The 15774-nt window shown below is 35.0% G+C and overlaps 1 long non-coding RNA gene across 1 annotated transcript; it reads right to left on the bottom strand.

Annotated features, from left to right (window-relative positions):
- Positions 1-1652: 1652 nt before the first annotated feature.
- On the bottom strand, positions 1653-14783 carry LOC136846153 (uncharacterized). Its single transcript, XR_010855334.1, has 3 exons — positions 13699-14783; positions 13190-13312; positions 1653-11185 (listed from the first exon to the last, which is right to left on the bottom strand). It is a non-coding gene; the product is annotated as an uncharacterized lncRNA (long non-coding RNA).
- Between the last annotated feature and the right edge of the window lie 991 nt (positions 14784-15774).

Here is a 15774-nt window from a genome sequence, read left to right on the forward strand (position 1 = left end):
TGTCACTGGTTACTGTACTTGGCAAATACTGAAATGCTTAGCCTTATAAAACATGGCATGGAAACCCCATAGAGTGTTACAACCATAATTTCATGCAAATGGAAAATATAATGGCCAGACAAATTTTCAAGTCCACTTCAACTATAGATAGCATGAGGAAATCCAAGGATTCTAAACATACACTTTGACATCAGATTTTTTTTTTTTTTCATAACCAGGATTGTCCTCCATTCTTGAGAGAGAATGGGTCTTATTCATCACTCTCAGAAAACTGGAAAACACTAAATCAATGCCATTGATTACAATGAATATATCCTCGAGCCTATTAGCTGTTTTGTTAATGGCTTTGCAGCTGATCCCTTAATTCTTGGCTATAATGGTTATGATTACTGATATAAAAGGTTTCTCCTGAAGAGACTGATATGGAAAATTAAATTATCCAATGAGTTTACAAAAAATACTGATACAGAAAATTGTCTTATATCCAAGATTGTATAAAAATACAGTATAATTTAGTAAGCTTCAACATTGCCAATTCCTTGGCATCTTTCCATGTTTGGCCATCAAAATGCTGATGATGATGATAACAAAACTGGAGCCTAACCGTATTTACAAACGGGAGAACTGATTGTGCCACAAGTACTGGTTACCCGTACTTGTGTTACCCGAAGTAAAATGTGAGCAAAACGCTTAATAAGAGAGCTTTAAAACAATGAAAAAACCAATTACTATATGTTCTCATTCTTTTAAACAACCTTTCTTGAATTACTTCACCTATATACCTGACCAGTTTGAATTTATCTGATAATTTGATGGATCTTTCTAGTCAAAGATTTTCATTGATTTAATAGCTAACATGAAAACTTCTATCTACAAGATCAGCTAAGAATGAATATTCATCTATACTACTGCATTCTCCTCAGATGTCTTATGAACAAAAGATTAATGGAAAATCAGAAACTAAATAGGAAATTCAGTTAGGTTTATTTCAAATCACAGTCATCCTCCAGTCTCTGTTACAACAAAATCAATTAATTACACCCCAAGACACACACACTCTTCCAAAAGCAGACAAGTGACTGAAATGCCTAGCAAATCGTCTCATGGCCGACACCATTCAATGTAAGTGATTGAGTCAGGTAAATGGTCGGAGATGTGCAAAGCTAATATCCTCCTACCCCATTCTTCCTCCCCCAGCAGGGCAGCAGGTTGGACTAACGTCAGCCTTCACCGTACACATGGACCACCAGGCCAATTTAGGTTCTGTGCAATAACATTTTACAGAGTCATACCATTGCCAAGTAATTAGAGAGTATGTCCAGTAACATACCATAATGGAAAATTCAAGTGTTTTGGAGTTAGTTGTTATCTCATACCTATCACTTCACAGATTTTACAAGACTGAAAAATAGTTTTCCACTGATCACCAGAACAGGGCTGCAAGAGTAAGAATTTCTTCATACTGCTTGCTAAATAATTTTGTTTAGCTTATCAGAATACGGCCACATAATTATAAAAATACGTTTTGTTTCATAAAAAGGTCAACTATACAAAATTCCAATAAATAAAAATTACCATTACTGTATAAACAATTCTATGAATTCACTGGAACAGGGCTAAAGATTTCCTTTTGCTGCTGATAATTACAAGGCTACCACTGCTACTTTCATGACTCAGCACTGTTTACAAAAAGCCTCATTGTAAGCCTACTGTTTATAACTGCATAATGTCCTCTAGACTTGAAAGGTAAGGTCAAACTACTGGCAAGTCTTCGGTTTCCAATAACCCTAAGAGCTGTCTTTGGTCAACGTTTCAGGTATATTCTTGTCCATTACCTCAATTTTTTAAGAGCAATAACCTACTTCTAAAAAACCTTTTGATGAACTGAAACTAGTCATCAAACTCTCCCAAACTTCTACAAACTTGTGAGGTACAAGTCTTCCTAAATGAAACTTTTTAATAAAAGAAAACATCCACAAATGACACTTTCTTGGTACACAACACTCCAAAACTGACATTTTTTAGGCAAAACTCCTCCAAACTGACTTTCGAAGCAACAATAATAATAATATTAGGATCCGTGAAATGGATGAGAGATGGGAGGCCACCACAGTAACTGACAGTGACCATCAAGAAAGAATTAAAAGAAGCCTTCAACAGTCAAGAAACACCGATAAGACTAACCGGATGAGGACCGTGAATAAGAGATTCATCTCAATGGCGGTAAACTCAGAATACCTAAAGAACACACAGAATACATCAACCTCACTAGCTAACAGCCAACTTCTGAGAAAGACAACATAACTGTGCCTTAGCCTGAATTGCCATTATGTAATAAAGCCCTCCTCATTCTGCAAGTGCTTGGAAACTGAGAGCCTTCTAAACAACATCCAACAGTTAGAGTCGAGAGGCCACCTTACGACTACAGACGACCTTCAGTCCCTCCTATAGTCTGAAGCAATCACCTCAAGAGGACACCACCGCAGCCAATTGATGACCCAGGACCTGAACAACACTGTCAAAGAACTGAAGAAGGAGCAAAGAATCACCATCAGAAGAGTGGATAAAATGGCAGCTTTTGTGCTGATAAGCACAGAGGAGTATCATAAGAAACAAGACGACATCCTGAAGGATGAAACAAAATTTTGAAAGCTCATGAAGCACCCCATAAATGAAATATCCCGAAGGATGAAACAGCAAAGACAACCCACTACGGCCAATTATCAGCCAAATACCTGCCCTAACGTACTCCCAAGCCAAGAGACTAAATGAAATCTTGACACCCTACGTCCCAGCCTCAAGTCATTCATCGGCTGGTTTCCTTGAGCTCCTGAAGAAAAGCACCTCAACCCCCAAGATGGTTTCCATGTATGTCGAGTCACTGTTCACCAACATGCTGGTAGATGAAACTATCAATATTATCCTGGAATAAATATATATATAGAGATGACACTACACCAGCTTGTGACATCCCTGAGATGGTCATGAAAAAACTCCTGCAGATATGTACAAAGAAAGCTCCCTTCATCACCCAAAAGAGGAGAACTATACACTCAGATAGATGGAGTCACCATGGGCTCCCCACTGGGATTCCTGTTTGCCAACACATTTATGGGACGAGTAGAAGAGCGAGCGTTCAGCCGCATAAAGAAGCCTACAATATACGCGCGGTATGTGGACGACACCTTCAACGGAGCTGCAATGAAGAAGAGCTACAAATCCTGATCATGACTTTTGATGAGTGCAGCATTCTCAACTTCACGAGTGAATAGTGTCAACAGTGCCCTCCCTTTCCTTGGGATGCTTGTGAACAAGGAGGACGATGCCTTCTCCACTGAAGTTTACACAAAGACAACTAACCTCGGCCTCACAATGAGTGGCGGGAGTGAATGCCCGAAGAGATAGATACAAGAATAGTGTAATCGACGCCTTTGTCAGGAGAGCCAATTACCACACCAGTACCTAGGCAGCAGCCCAGAAGGAAATCGAAAGATTGGGCCAGACACTGGTGAATAATGGCTTCTCCAACAAACACATTGAACACAGAGTGAAGAAAGCCATATAAAACTGATACACTACCAAAGAAGACATCCCGGAGAAGACCACCATCAAGCTTTACTATAGAAACTACATGAGTAATGAGCACATAGCTGATGAAAGAGCCCTGAGGAGAATAATTAATGAAAATGAGAAACCTACTGACACTGAAATGAGACTTATAATTTACTAAATGAAGAAGACACCATCCCCTCATAATGAAAAACAACCCAGCTCCTCCCATAACTGACACCCCTCTGGCAGAGTAATGTAGTCTACCAGTTCCTGTGCCCCATTTACGGATGCCGTAATTCTTACTTTGGTATGACTACCATGAAACTGTCAAAGAGACTGCCGCATGACCAGGAAGGAGAGATTTTCAATCCTTTTGCGACCCACCACCAGCAACATCCCACTCGATAACAACTGATATCTGCAACTAGAATCATACACTGTGCCAGTGATACCACGCGCTTTCAGATGCTGGAAGCCCTGCAGATACTCGAACATCGTCCTTCCCTGAATATGACCCAGGAGCCATTTCTGCTCCCCACTCAAATAAGACGTATCCTGACTGCAACTCCTGAAGGCACACCTGCAGGAGGACAAGTCCCCACAGGCATCCCTAATAGAAGAAAGACGTCCCAAAGAAAGAGACAATGCAGGAAAAGATACACAAGTACAGTAGAAGTACCTGCAGGAAGACAAGCCCCCACAGGAGAAAGACGCCCTGGAGGAAGGACCATATGAAGAGAAGTTATCACCGTTAGGAGACAGCAGCCCCAATGCCAATACCTCCTGAACAGAGCTTCCCTGGCCTCTCAGGTAAATCAGCCAATCAGAGGCCAGCATTCTGAACACTAAAATGACCTTTTTTCATTGGCTCCCACAAAACCCGACCCTATTTTTCATTGGCTCCCAGCAGTCATAATCAGCCAATCAGAGGCCAGCTCTGAACACTAAACCAACCCTATTTTTCACTGGCCCCCACCAAACCGACCATTTTTCATTGGCTCCCACACGGAGTCAACAATCCTGGTGCCCAATACAGACTCTCACTGGAATTGGACCTCAGATGATGTTCCTAGGAGGAACGAAATGTCAGGAGGAAAACCTGAAATGGCAACGAAAGCAGCAGAGGAATTAGGACAACTTATCTTCATCCTTCCAAAAGAAGAAAAAGACAAGATTAGAATAATCGAAAAAGAGTAATTTAAACTGAATGGCATTGTAGCAGCAATCAAATTCAATATTCAATAAAATATGCTTAAATCAAGGGTTACTACCAATATATACAATACTTATAATTTTTTGGCAAAATCTTCTTCCAACTCAAGTGTTATGAAAATACACTGCATGAAAAACTCCAAGGTCATGAATTAACATCTAAATTCAAAATCTCACTGCCATGAACAAATTTACTAATACTAAACTCCACTGTAAGTGATTCTAAACAACAAACATTGCTGTCACAAACACTTTACTAAGTACATACAAAAATCATTTTTACTTATAAACTACTTAATATCCAATCCAACTAAACCCCCTATCATCTGATTATAAAACCCACTGTCACCAATTAACATCTGAAAACCACTTTCAAAAATGAAACTTTCTTAACTAATTCTTTCCATGATCCATTACCAAGAAAAACACTAAGAATCCCCCCTAAAATTCCATCAAAATCTACCATTGTGAACCAGAACTGTGACATAATCCAAACTTCCTGTACACTAAAATTTACTACCACAAACTAAGATAACATAACACTGTTGACAATCTCTTACTAAAGCTTCCTAAAACCAAACAAATGTACTGTATTATTAAAAACACATATGAAAGAAAAAGTTTAAACTTTTCTCACAGTCAACCATCATGAACAAGAACTTAACCCCAACCACCATCATGAAAGATTTCTTTCATACTGAACTACAAAATCTTAAGATTTCCTGAATGCTGTTAATATGTAAATTTGGAAACTTCTACCTTTCTCAAACTCGAATAAATGTAGAAAACATCTACAGAAACCCAATGGCATGTTGTCAAGTTAAACTGCAAATGTGCCAAACAGAAAATGCACAACATACGACTTGATTCCTGCCTTAAAGCAAGTTACTCAAGAAGAGTTGTAAAGTTACTTGGTCACAGGAAGGGCCACTAAAAAATCTTATTGGGAATGGAATACCATCATATATAAATGCATCACATCATTCTCAAGTTTAGTTAAACATTTAACACTCACAGCCAACAAACCTCCAGAGGAAACCAGAAAACACCTGCAATCAATTACCCATTATACACCAAAATACAAACATTTCTAAACCTGGCATTCATTATTTCAGTAACCTATCCATAGCTGCAATTTCATCCAAATTTGACCAAGTTTATATGGCAATTATTTCATATTAGTTACACCTTCAATCAGAACAAGGTTCCTCATCGTTATATAACAAGGAAAGCCATTCTCTCAAAATCATCTTTTGCATTCAATACAGCAGATATGTCACAGAAACAACCACAAAACACATAGTATGCCCTTTAGTGTACCCGGTGACAGTATAAACACCTCTCAAATATATAAAAAACTACATTATTAAACACTACCTTGTTGAGACTTGTCACATGTGTTTAATTCTGTCCATCCTATGAAAAACATCCATCAAAAATTCTACCAAGATTCATATTTATACATTTTTTTTTTGTCTAATTACTGACTTTGTTATCAATCTGTAAAATTCATTGCACATCCTCCAAAAATATGCCCACTGCGGTATTTATCCCTTCTTTATGTCAAGCACACGAATGAAATGTCAGCCTAAGATTAGCAGGCGTTTAAGCCCCAAGCTGGTACCCCCTTTTGAAATAACTGCATGCGTCCGAGTATAATAAAAAGTATTGTCATACACCTGACCAAAGGATACACTGTAATTCCCTCAACGTTCTAAACATTTAATTTAAATCTTGTTAGACATCTGGAGAGATATAGATTATATTCAACCTGTCAATAATCTTGTGAAACAAGTTTCATGTAAACTGTAAGAAAACCCAGCATCTAACACCAAAAATCAAATCCCAACTCAGCAAAAATTATAATTTTGATCACGAAAATAAATTTCTAATATTTGAAAATAAAGCTCAAGAGGTTAAAATTTTACACATTACATCACTGTAAATGAACCCGGCCTAGTAAAATTAAAAAAAGAAATCTAATAACTGCCTGAAGTAAAATGTAATAATTGAGAATCAAAATTTCCCCATAATGACAAAAATAAAAGAATTTGAAGTCATTCATACTGAGAATTTTTACATCTAATTAGACAATTTTAGTTACTTATCAACAGTTAAACTAAGCTAATCTTGTATATCAATATTTCTGAAGACAAATCAAAACACTTTATCCATAAATATTTACAAATAAACTTGCCCAGTTCCAAATTAAGAATTCTATTGACTCCAGCCAATTTTTCTGACTGACATATTTAAAAATATATATTCATTGTAACCATTTCTTTTGCTTAATGTTTCCCTTTTTTTCAATGAGATTATAAATAAAAGACACATTCTGTTACCAAGACATGGGAGAAAATGCAGCATGAAATTTCAAAAACTGAAAACAATGTCAAAATGGATGAAAACAGTGGGTTTTCCTACAAGCTATTCATAGAAAAAATAAACTAGGTTGTCTTTTGGCCATTATACATCCATTTGATGCAAAATTCTGGAAGTAATATTCTACATGTTCACTATGCCATATCAGGGGACACTAAACATTCATGCATTTGTTAAATGTACAATTACAGTCATTCAGCTTGTATTGGTGGTAACCTAACCACATCCTCTTTGGACTCTTGTACCCAAGTCTCCTTTTACATTTGAAACTGTCAAACATTCTTCAACATTAACAGAGGAAAATGGAAAAGTTTATGGGAGGTATCTCACAACTTTTCCTATCTTACAAATCAGCTGTTAGCTAAGAAAACAGCCCTTGCATTGGCTCTGAAGCTGAAGACTGGTTATAATACCTTATGCTCAAGACACTCCCTCATCGAGACAGCAATCCTGACTCCAATGAGTCCTTTATTTTTGTTCTTTCCAGTTTTATATAGTATTTACAAATTGTATACATATGAGGACTTCTGTACTCCAACCTATGTTCCTAATTTTGGGCAATAATTTAACAGCTTTTAGACGTCCCAGATTTCCAGATTACTTTATAAAGGCACTGCTCAAATTCTCAATCTGTCTTCAGCACTAAAAATCACTTTACATAACATGAACTGCTCATAATATACTACAAAAATCTCTAAAATCCACTTAAATATTCAGAGACAAAAATAACTTTACATCAAAAGATTTATCACAACCTTATACAGTACCTTCACAACCTAAGATCTAAATATCTGAAATATACAAAATATCTGACCCCCTGTAGTGTTTGGAGTGAGCATGGGAGAATGTTAACATGAGATATTAAACCCTGTCTGTTAGTAATGACAAAAGCACCTAATGGTGTGTAATGTGAATATGGGGGTTTCAGCACAGCACATCAAGAGTGCAAGACTCCTCCAGCCACATATGACAAGTGTGAAAACCACAAAATGGGTTCAAGAATCTACTGGATATTATAATCTTCTTGAATATTTAGCACCACTAGAGTTTTTTAAAAAGAATTCAGGAATGCCTTGTTGTGCTATAAAATAACAAAGGCACTAAGCATTAAGTACCTTTTCTACCTAAATGAACGGAAGACTTCATGAGAACAGAGCAAAAAAGCTGAAATACAGAAGTGGTACAACAAATTCAATGCGTATTTCAGTATTATCAAATTTTTCTATTATTCAAATCTGGAAAGTTAAATCATTGACAATAACAGTCAACTGAATCTCTTTCATAATACGTACTGAAATTCAATGAGAAGTGTACAACAGATATAAAAAAAAAATTTATACAATACCTTCCCTCACCTAGATAAAAAAAAAAAAAAAAAAAAAAAAAAGGCAGGGAAGGAAGTCTACATATTTCAAGACACTGTACCATCAAGTGTTCTAAAATATTCAAAACTCAGAAATAAATGTCTTTCTCAATTTACATTGCCAAAGCCACATGAATCTAAGTCTTATATTGTTAAAAAGTAACTAAAAATATTGTCCCAACTGATTTGGTTCCTAAGGAGTGACATAACTCTTCTGTTATTTCATTTATACTTATTCAAAAATGTCCTGAAATTACTAGACTTCATATGGCTGTTTGCTTACAAGACTTCAGTGTAAGTCAATCTTAGGGTATACGTACTTATGACAGAAACCCCAATTAACTATATTCCCTTTACTTTCCATCAATTCCCTTTAACCTCTTTTCACACTGCTGTTCAATTTCTTAAGCCTAATCTTACTTTAATTTATACTTTCCTTTTGATTTAGGAAACTTAGGCCGTCAAGCCCCACACTGAACACTCCCAGCCATTCAACTCTCAAGAAAGTGAAGAGAGAGAATGTGAATGGATGGATAAGTAAGATAAAGCGAAATAAAAATCCAGAAAAGTCATAAGAACCTTACAAGATACACTAGTGACTTTTAAAGACAGCAGCTAAGATGCAACTCTCCTAATAACACAAAGTCCACTAAAAAATTAATTACCCTTTTGCAACTGAAGTCTGGAAAAACTGATTACTCAAGTGAAAAAATTTACTGACCAGTTCTCACACTGACTTGAATCCTTCAAAGTGTACCTATGAAGACTAGCCCTTCTCACTGAGTTTGCAAAAATAACCTTGTCAAACTCTCCTTACAACTTACAACAGGTCTTTTGAGTTTACTTAGTCACAAACCCATGATACAATATGGTTAACAATACTGAACCTAACTGCCTTGAAAGCAACATTTTGAATTTCAGTTTCCTTATAGATTCATTTACTCAAAATATAATTTTCATAAAAAAACAATTGTCATTGAAGCAATACATTCTATACTTAAGTAGCAACTATATCTTTTATCAATACTATTGACAGTTGTGCCACAGGCCCTTGAAGTAGTAAGTTAAATTTGGTAGTTCTAATTAAATAATTTACCTACAACACCATTGTCAACAATAACAAACTGCTAACACGTTTCTCTTAGTTTGGAACCTTCACATGTCCACAGTGTCTTGAAATATGCAGAGATGCCATAATAATAATGATCTTGATAAGCTACTTAACATCTTTACCATTTAGGCTAATTAACACCCTGTTTAATGTTTAGCAAGATGCATTACTGTCATGGCAAGCTCTGTACAAAATTATGTGTTGTTTAATAGCTTTAAAGTAATTTCAAGTTTACTACCAGTCACCAAATTAAGATAAAAATTAACAATGTAAATTTTCATAATAAAATTTATTATTTGGATACTTACCTACTGTTAAAGATAGCTTACATCTCCTCACCCATCGGCGCGGAGATATAAGCTAACTTTAACAGTAGGTAAGATTCATCCCAAATAAACTAAATTCTGCAACACTTCTATCTCAGAATGTAAACATTTAAATATTTCAGGTTCGGATATCCCTCCTGTATTAAACAAAACCTGCACATGACCCAAGTCTTAAACAAAAATGCTCATGAAATATTACAATGACAAGACCTAGATTTGATCAAGAACTGAATCTAAAGGAACTGATATAATTCAATAAGTAAAACTATGGATTAAAGATACAAAACTAAGAGTTCTAGGTGAATATGTAATCTAAAAACAATTACCTGACAATTGATATTAAAAGAAGAAAACTATCCTTAAACATACAACACTACCTAATAGCTTATATTAAACTGACAAGAAATTTATGTTTAATATCATTTATCCTGAAAGATACTGAACCATATTATTATTAAACTACTAAATTTGGATAGCCGATACTAAACCAATAAATTTGGATAGCTGATATTAAATGATAAGAAATTTACATTAAAAACCCATGCATTCTAAAAAATATTGAGCTACCTGACAGCCAATTTTAAACTACTGTGGTTAGAAATCACAAACTGGTTATCTTGAAATGCACTTTGGGACTTAACACATTAAGCTTATAAATTTTATATAAAAACGACCTCATCCAGAATTATACCACAGGTACCACACCGTTGCTGTTAATATGATATGAAAAATTAAGTTAAAACTATTTACTGGACTTTGAAACACTGAGCTACTTATAGCCAAGAGTAAACTAGAGAGATTCAAGTGAACCAAGGAACAACAGATTTTAATGTGATAAGAAATCTTAGTAAAAAAAAAAAAACTATCTGAAATATACTGAGCTATGTTAGTTGATATCAAACTTTCAAGAAATGTAAGTAAATATTATATGTGACATTAAACTGATTTGAGTTTTATTTATAAATTATACTTGACTTTGGGTCAGCAGGTAATGTTATTAGCATAATAACCTAACATTTGCAAAACACTAGAAACCTATCAACAGTACATACTAGTTTTAACAGGTACATGAAGTTCATGCATTCTGGCACAATAATAAAATGTGATTAATACAGTAAGATGGTCGTTGTCTTGAAGTGGATGCTCTTCTTTCGAAGCACGTGCTTGAGGAGTTCCAAAGCGGGAGACTGGTGTCTCTTCACTTTGTCCCGCACTATATTCTTGAAAGCTGATGATTTCCTGAAAATACAAGTAGTAAATAGTATCATGTGACATCAAGATCTTTCAGTTTACAAGGCATTAAAGACCTTTGTAATGACCAAGTCCCAGGCATCCTATATCTAGGCACTTTCACTACCAGAACAACAGACAGGACAGGGTCTTTTTAGCCTTATACTGAATGTCTGTAGTCTTCTATTAAATGGAATTATATTTAGTCTGCCAGAGTCAATAATAAAGAAATAAAAAATTAGATTTCAATGAAAATTCCACTAAAAACCAATAGTCCAAGTTTTTTTGCGTAGCAAATTAAAACAAATAATTTGAAATCTTAATCAAATACTATTGTAATTCCCATTAATTGCCATTTGGGCCTGCTATAACATTTATAAAATTGATCCTTCCAATATTAATTAAATATTGTACATGTTCCAACGACCTTCCTCCTAAAATACCTTGTGGTACCAACATATTTTCAGTAACCAGTTTTGCAACATTATAACTGAATGCCCTGAATCAATGTATCTTGGGTTCCTGAACACAGAACCATATTAAAATAAAAAAAAAATTTGGCCTCATAAACTTACTATTTTTAAGGGGTGACAGCCATAATTTATGTCTATCAATCTGCCTTCTCAGAAAGCAGAATCCATAACTATTCAATCTTCACCCATACAAAATTTGACACTTGATTCCTTTAATACACTGCACTGAGGTAATCCTAAAAGCCTATTTTGCCCATGGGTAACTAATCTGAACACAACAAAAACATTAGAATGTTTCAAAACTTGCTACTAGATTTACTTACGTTTTCGAAAACTTAAAATGACCAACTTACACGTAAACTACCGTGGATATTTCAGATATATTTCAAGAGATATAGTAACTCTTACATTAAAACTAAAAACTACAGTACTGTATTGTTATTGTACGGTCCATAATTTGACATTCAAATGGCTCTGATGATGAAATGCTTCCAAATTTCTTAAGTATACTAAAATTAACTGTAATTATGGATTTTTTCTTTGAACCTGTGGATAGGATTCTTCTCTCAATTTTAGTTAAGACTCTTGATCAGATATTCAGTATCTGCTAACTGTAATAAATCAAGACCATCATCTCCAGAGCTAACTTGAATTCACCCTCCATATTCTCTGATGCCACAATGGATTCATTAACTGGATCATCAGGATAAGACTAAGCACAAAATGGCACTTAGAAATGTGAAAAAGCCTCCCGCCTACTTTTGACCAAATGTATAACTCCTAGTAATGGAAATTAGTGATTAGGTAATTCGTCTCTGGAGTACATAAACTACAGGGGCCAATTCTAGGGGGAAGAATTTATGAATACAGTACTAATATTGTGATGGTGTGCTATGGACCATATCTAATGCCCTACTTACCAAAGCTAGTTCAGAAATAGTATTCCTTACTCTTAATTCTGTACAAATGCCCTGCACTTCAAAGATAGTCTAGTAATAATACAGTATAGACGTAACTCGAGTGCAAATGGCCTAAACATCAAAAGTGATTCAGTAATAATGTAAATAATAAATATTTAATAAGATCCTGATAAAATAAGTTCAAGGCATCACCCTCTAAATGGCAGAGAAATCTATAAACCCGATTTATATCTAGAGCTGCTGAACAGAAGCTTTCCCATTAAACTGAGTTGAGCAACGATAACTTTCCATTGATGCCATCATTAACAAATTAACTTCCTTTCATAGCCTCATTATCAATTTTTATAGACATTGCCTATATTTTAAAGGTGAATCACTCATAAGACTGAGACTACAAAAATTTTACAAAATAGTAGCAAGATGACTTATCTGCCTATACTGTACAGTATTATCCTTCTCAATAAGGCTATGACCTATTAAAATCTTATTTTATTACATAAATTCATTAGTCCTATTTACTAATACTGGTACAGTAGTACTATTTACATTAGAAGTAATTAAAGTGAATTTGTACATCTGGGTTCTATCAAGTATCAGTGTGGGTTTTACAAGTACAGTACCTGAACTATTCACACTAGAATAGTAATAAAGATTTTTTCACTGCAGTTCCTTCCAAGAGAGATTTAATCTTGTCAATTCCACCATCTGACTCTTCAGCAGTTATTTCAGAAAACTTGCACTACCTGAAATAAGTATGTTATGTACAAGAGGTCAGGAGAGTTTTGGATTTCTCTGACGAAAAATGACAGAGTACAGTGAACTTACAACAGGGTATACCAATACACTTCATAAACAGAACAACTCTTCAATACAGCAACTTTATCAGGAACATGCAGATATATCTCATTATCTCAATTACCTTCAAATTCTGCTCTTTCAGAAATATTATGAACATTTGTGCTGTACCTTCAATCACTTCAATTCTAAAGCTCAGCTTTTACTAATTTTTCTCGCTACACTTTTGTGTTCATGTCTAATGAATAAACAAAAGGTCCAAAATGGTAACTCTAACTAATACTATCTCTTAAAAAGCTGCAACAGGGTTTCATGTGAATATTGCAATACTCACCTATGATAATGCAGGTTTCAATAGCCTTAGCCATTAGACATACCGCTCTCTTCCACCGATTTAATTTTGGAGGCCTTCCTATTGGTCCTGATTTAATCCACAGGTGAGTTTCTCTGCTCGTTCTGATTTAGTTTCAATAAAAAAAAAAATCATCTCATACGCCGTATCACCTTTAACGTCGGCATTCATTTTTCCATCTTCCTACTGAATGGTCTGGTATCTTGTACTCAACTCTTTTTATATAATCTTTGTTCCACCCTGAATCCATTAAGATTCCTCCTTTCCCCTACATGTAGTTGCACTTAAAACTGGAATACTGTAGTACTACTTGAAGAAGACTCCTTGATATTTAATATTACTAAATGTGATGTACATCCAAACATTTTGAAATATTGTACATGCTTGAATGCTTCACATTTAAATTTCTACTTGTTTTCGACTTTATAGCTGCTCTGGTCCTCGTAAAGGGGTAGTGCCATTGATGTACCTGTACCACACATGGTGCACTGCAGGAATTACTGAAGTGTGTTTGCAGCATTCCTTTGGGCCCCTAGCTGCACCCATTTTTTTTGGCTTTTACTTAACCTCCATTCCTGCTTCTTTCTTCAGTCTTGTTGTCCAACACCTATAACTGTTACTTTTTAGTGCATCTATGGAGTTTTTTCCCAGTTATACCTTTAGATCCTTGTACTTCATTTACGTTTGACTTTATAGCCTAAATTTTCCAAATCCTAAATAGTTGCTCAGGAGAATTCCTACTCAACCACAAGCTGTTTCTGTTCTTTGACCATGGTACATGATTAAATTCATTGGTGGCCTTCATATGGTTCATCTGTTACATATATTTTTTTTATTATTACTTCCACATGCTTACACTAGTAGCATTGGACCATTTTGAGTGTTTAAAATGTTTCCATATTACAGCAGTTTTGTTTTTCACAAATAATGATTTACAGACCACAATATACTATAAAAATTTTAACTGGTTTTGATTCTATTCTAGCACTGCTTTCTGGTTTTTCTGTGATGTGTTGTCCTGGACAGAATGGGGATGGTGTCTAAATTGAATCTAATTTTTTAACCTGTGGTCTTTTTAACCATATTTGCCTGGTCTAGCCTTAATAGCATTGCTGTACTCTGTAGCATATATATACAGAAGCAGCTTTTACAGGGTACAACTAACTTGGCCTCTCAATCATCCCTTCCTCTTTATTGGTGGTGAACACTTTGACGTCATTATTCAGTGCTTTTTCTTCTAAATTCAATAAATAACTTTCTTGAAGTGATTATCTTCTCATATCTGACCTTTAACCAATGGCTCCTTGTCTCTTGTCTTTCATCAACTTCATGTTTTCTTCATCAATTTCATCTGGTATCTGATTTGTCAGGCTTTTTCACTGGCCTCCTGCCTCTAACAAACTATATTTTCATCAATATACTCTACCATCATCATTTGTCACAGTAATAATTTTGAGTTTTACAGTTTTTCCAGCTTGTATTATTTCTCTTAATAATGCCTTAGAACAAATTCATCTTTTGCCTGCTTTGCATAATTAGAATTTTGCAAATTTCACTTCCTCTGGTAATGAGCCTGCAAAGGAAAAGGCTTATTTAAACATGGGACAATAAAATTTGACAATTCTGAATCCCTTTATCACTTTCCTGTCAACTCATATTACCAATACTGTAATAATGACTTGCCCCCAGCAATAGAGTGCTAAAGAAAAACAAGTATGGCACACCATGCTTTAACAAAACATACTTGAAAGAATACACCTGATCTAAATGATATTCTGTACATCTATGGATACTGAAAATAAAAACTAAAGAACACTCAAACTTTCAGTTATCACATTCTCCCATTTGCAGGATCTTTTCAAAATATACATGGCCTCACTTTGTAGTCTCATCTGTAATTTCAATACTGTACATTAACAACAAATGTCACTTAAATTAATTTGAAAAGAATTAGGCCATCTCTATTACTGTTAAAACCTAAATACCTTTTTCTGCTACAAGATTCATTTACCTAAACAGAGCTGAGATTCTCTAGTGTCCCAATAAAATATTTCAGCG

This window comes from Macrobrachium rosenbergii, chromosome 14 (assembly GCF_040412425.1).
Source record: "Macrobrachium rosenbergii isolate ZJJX-2024 chromosome 14, ASM4041242v1, whole genome shotgun sequence".
Taxonomy (NCBI): Eukaryota; Metazoa; Arthropoda; class Malacostraca; order Decapoda; family Palaemonidae; genus Macrobrachium; species Macrobrachium rosenbergii.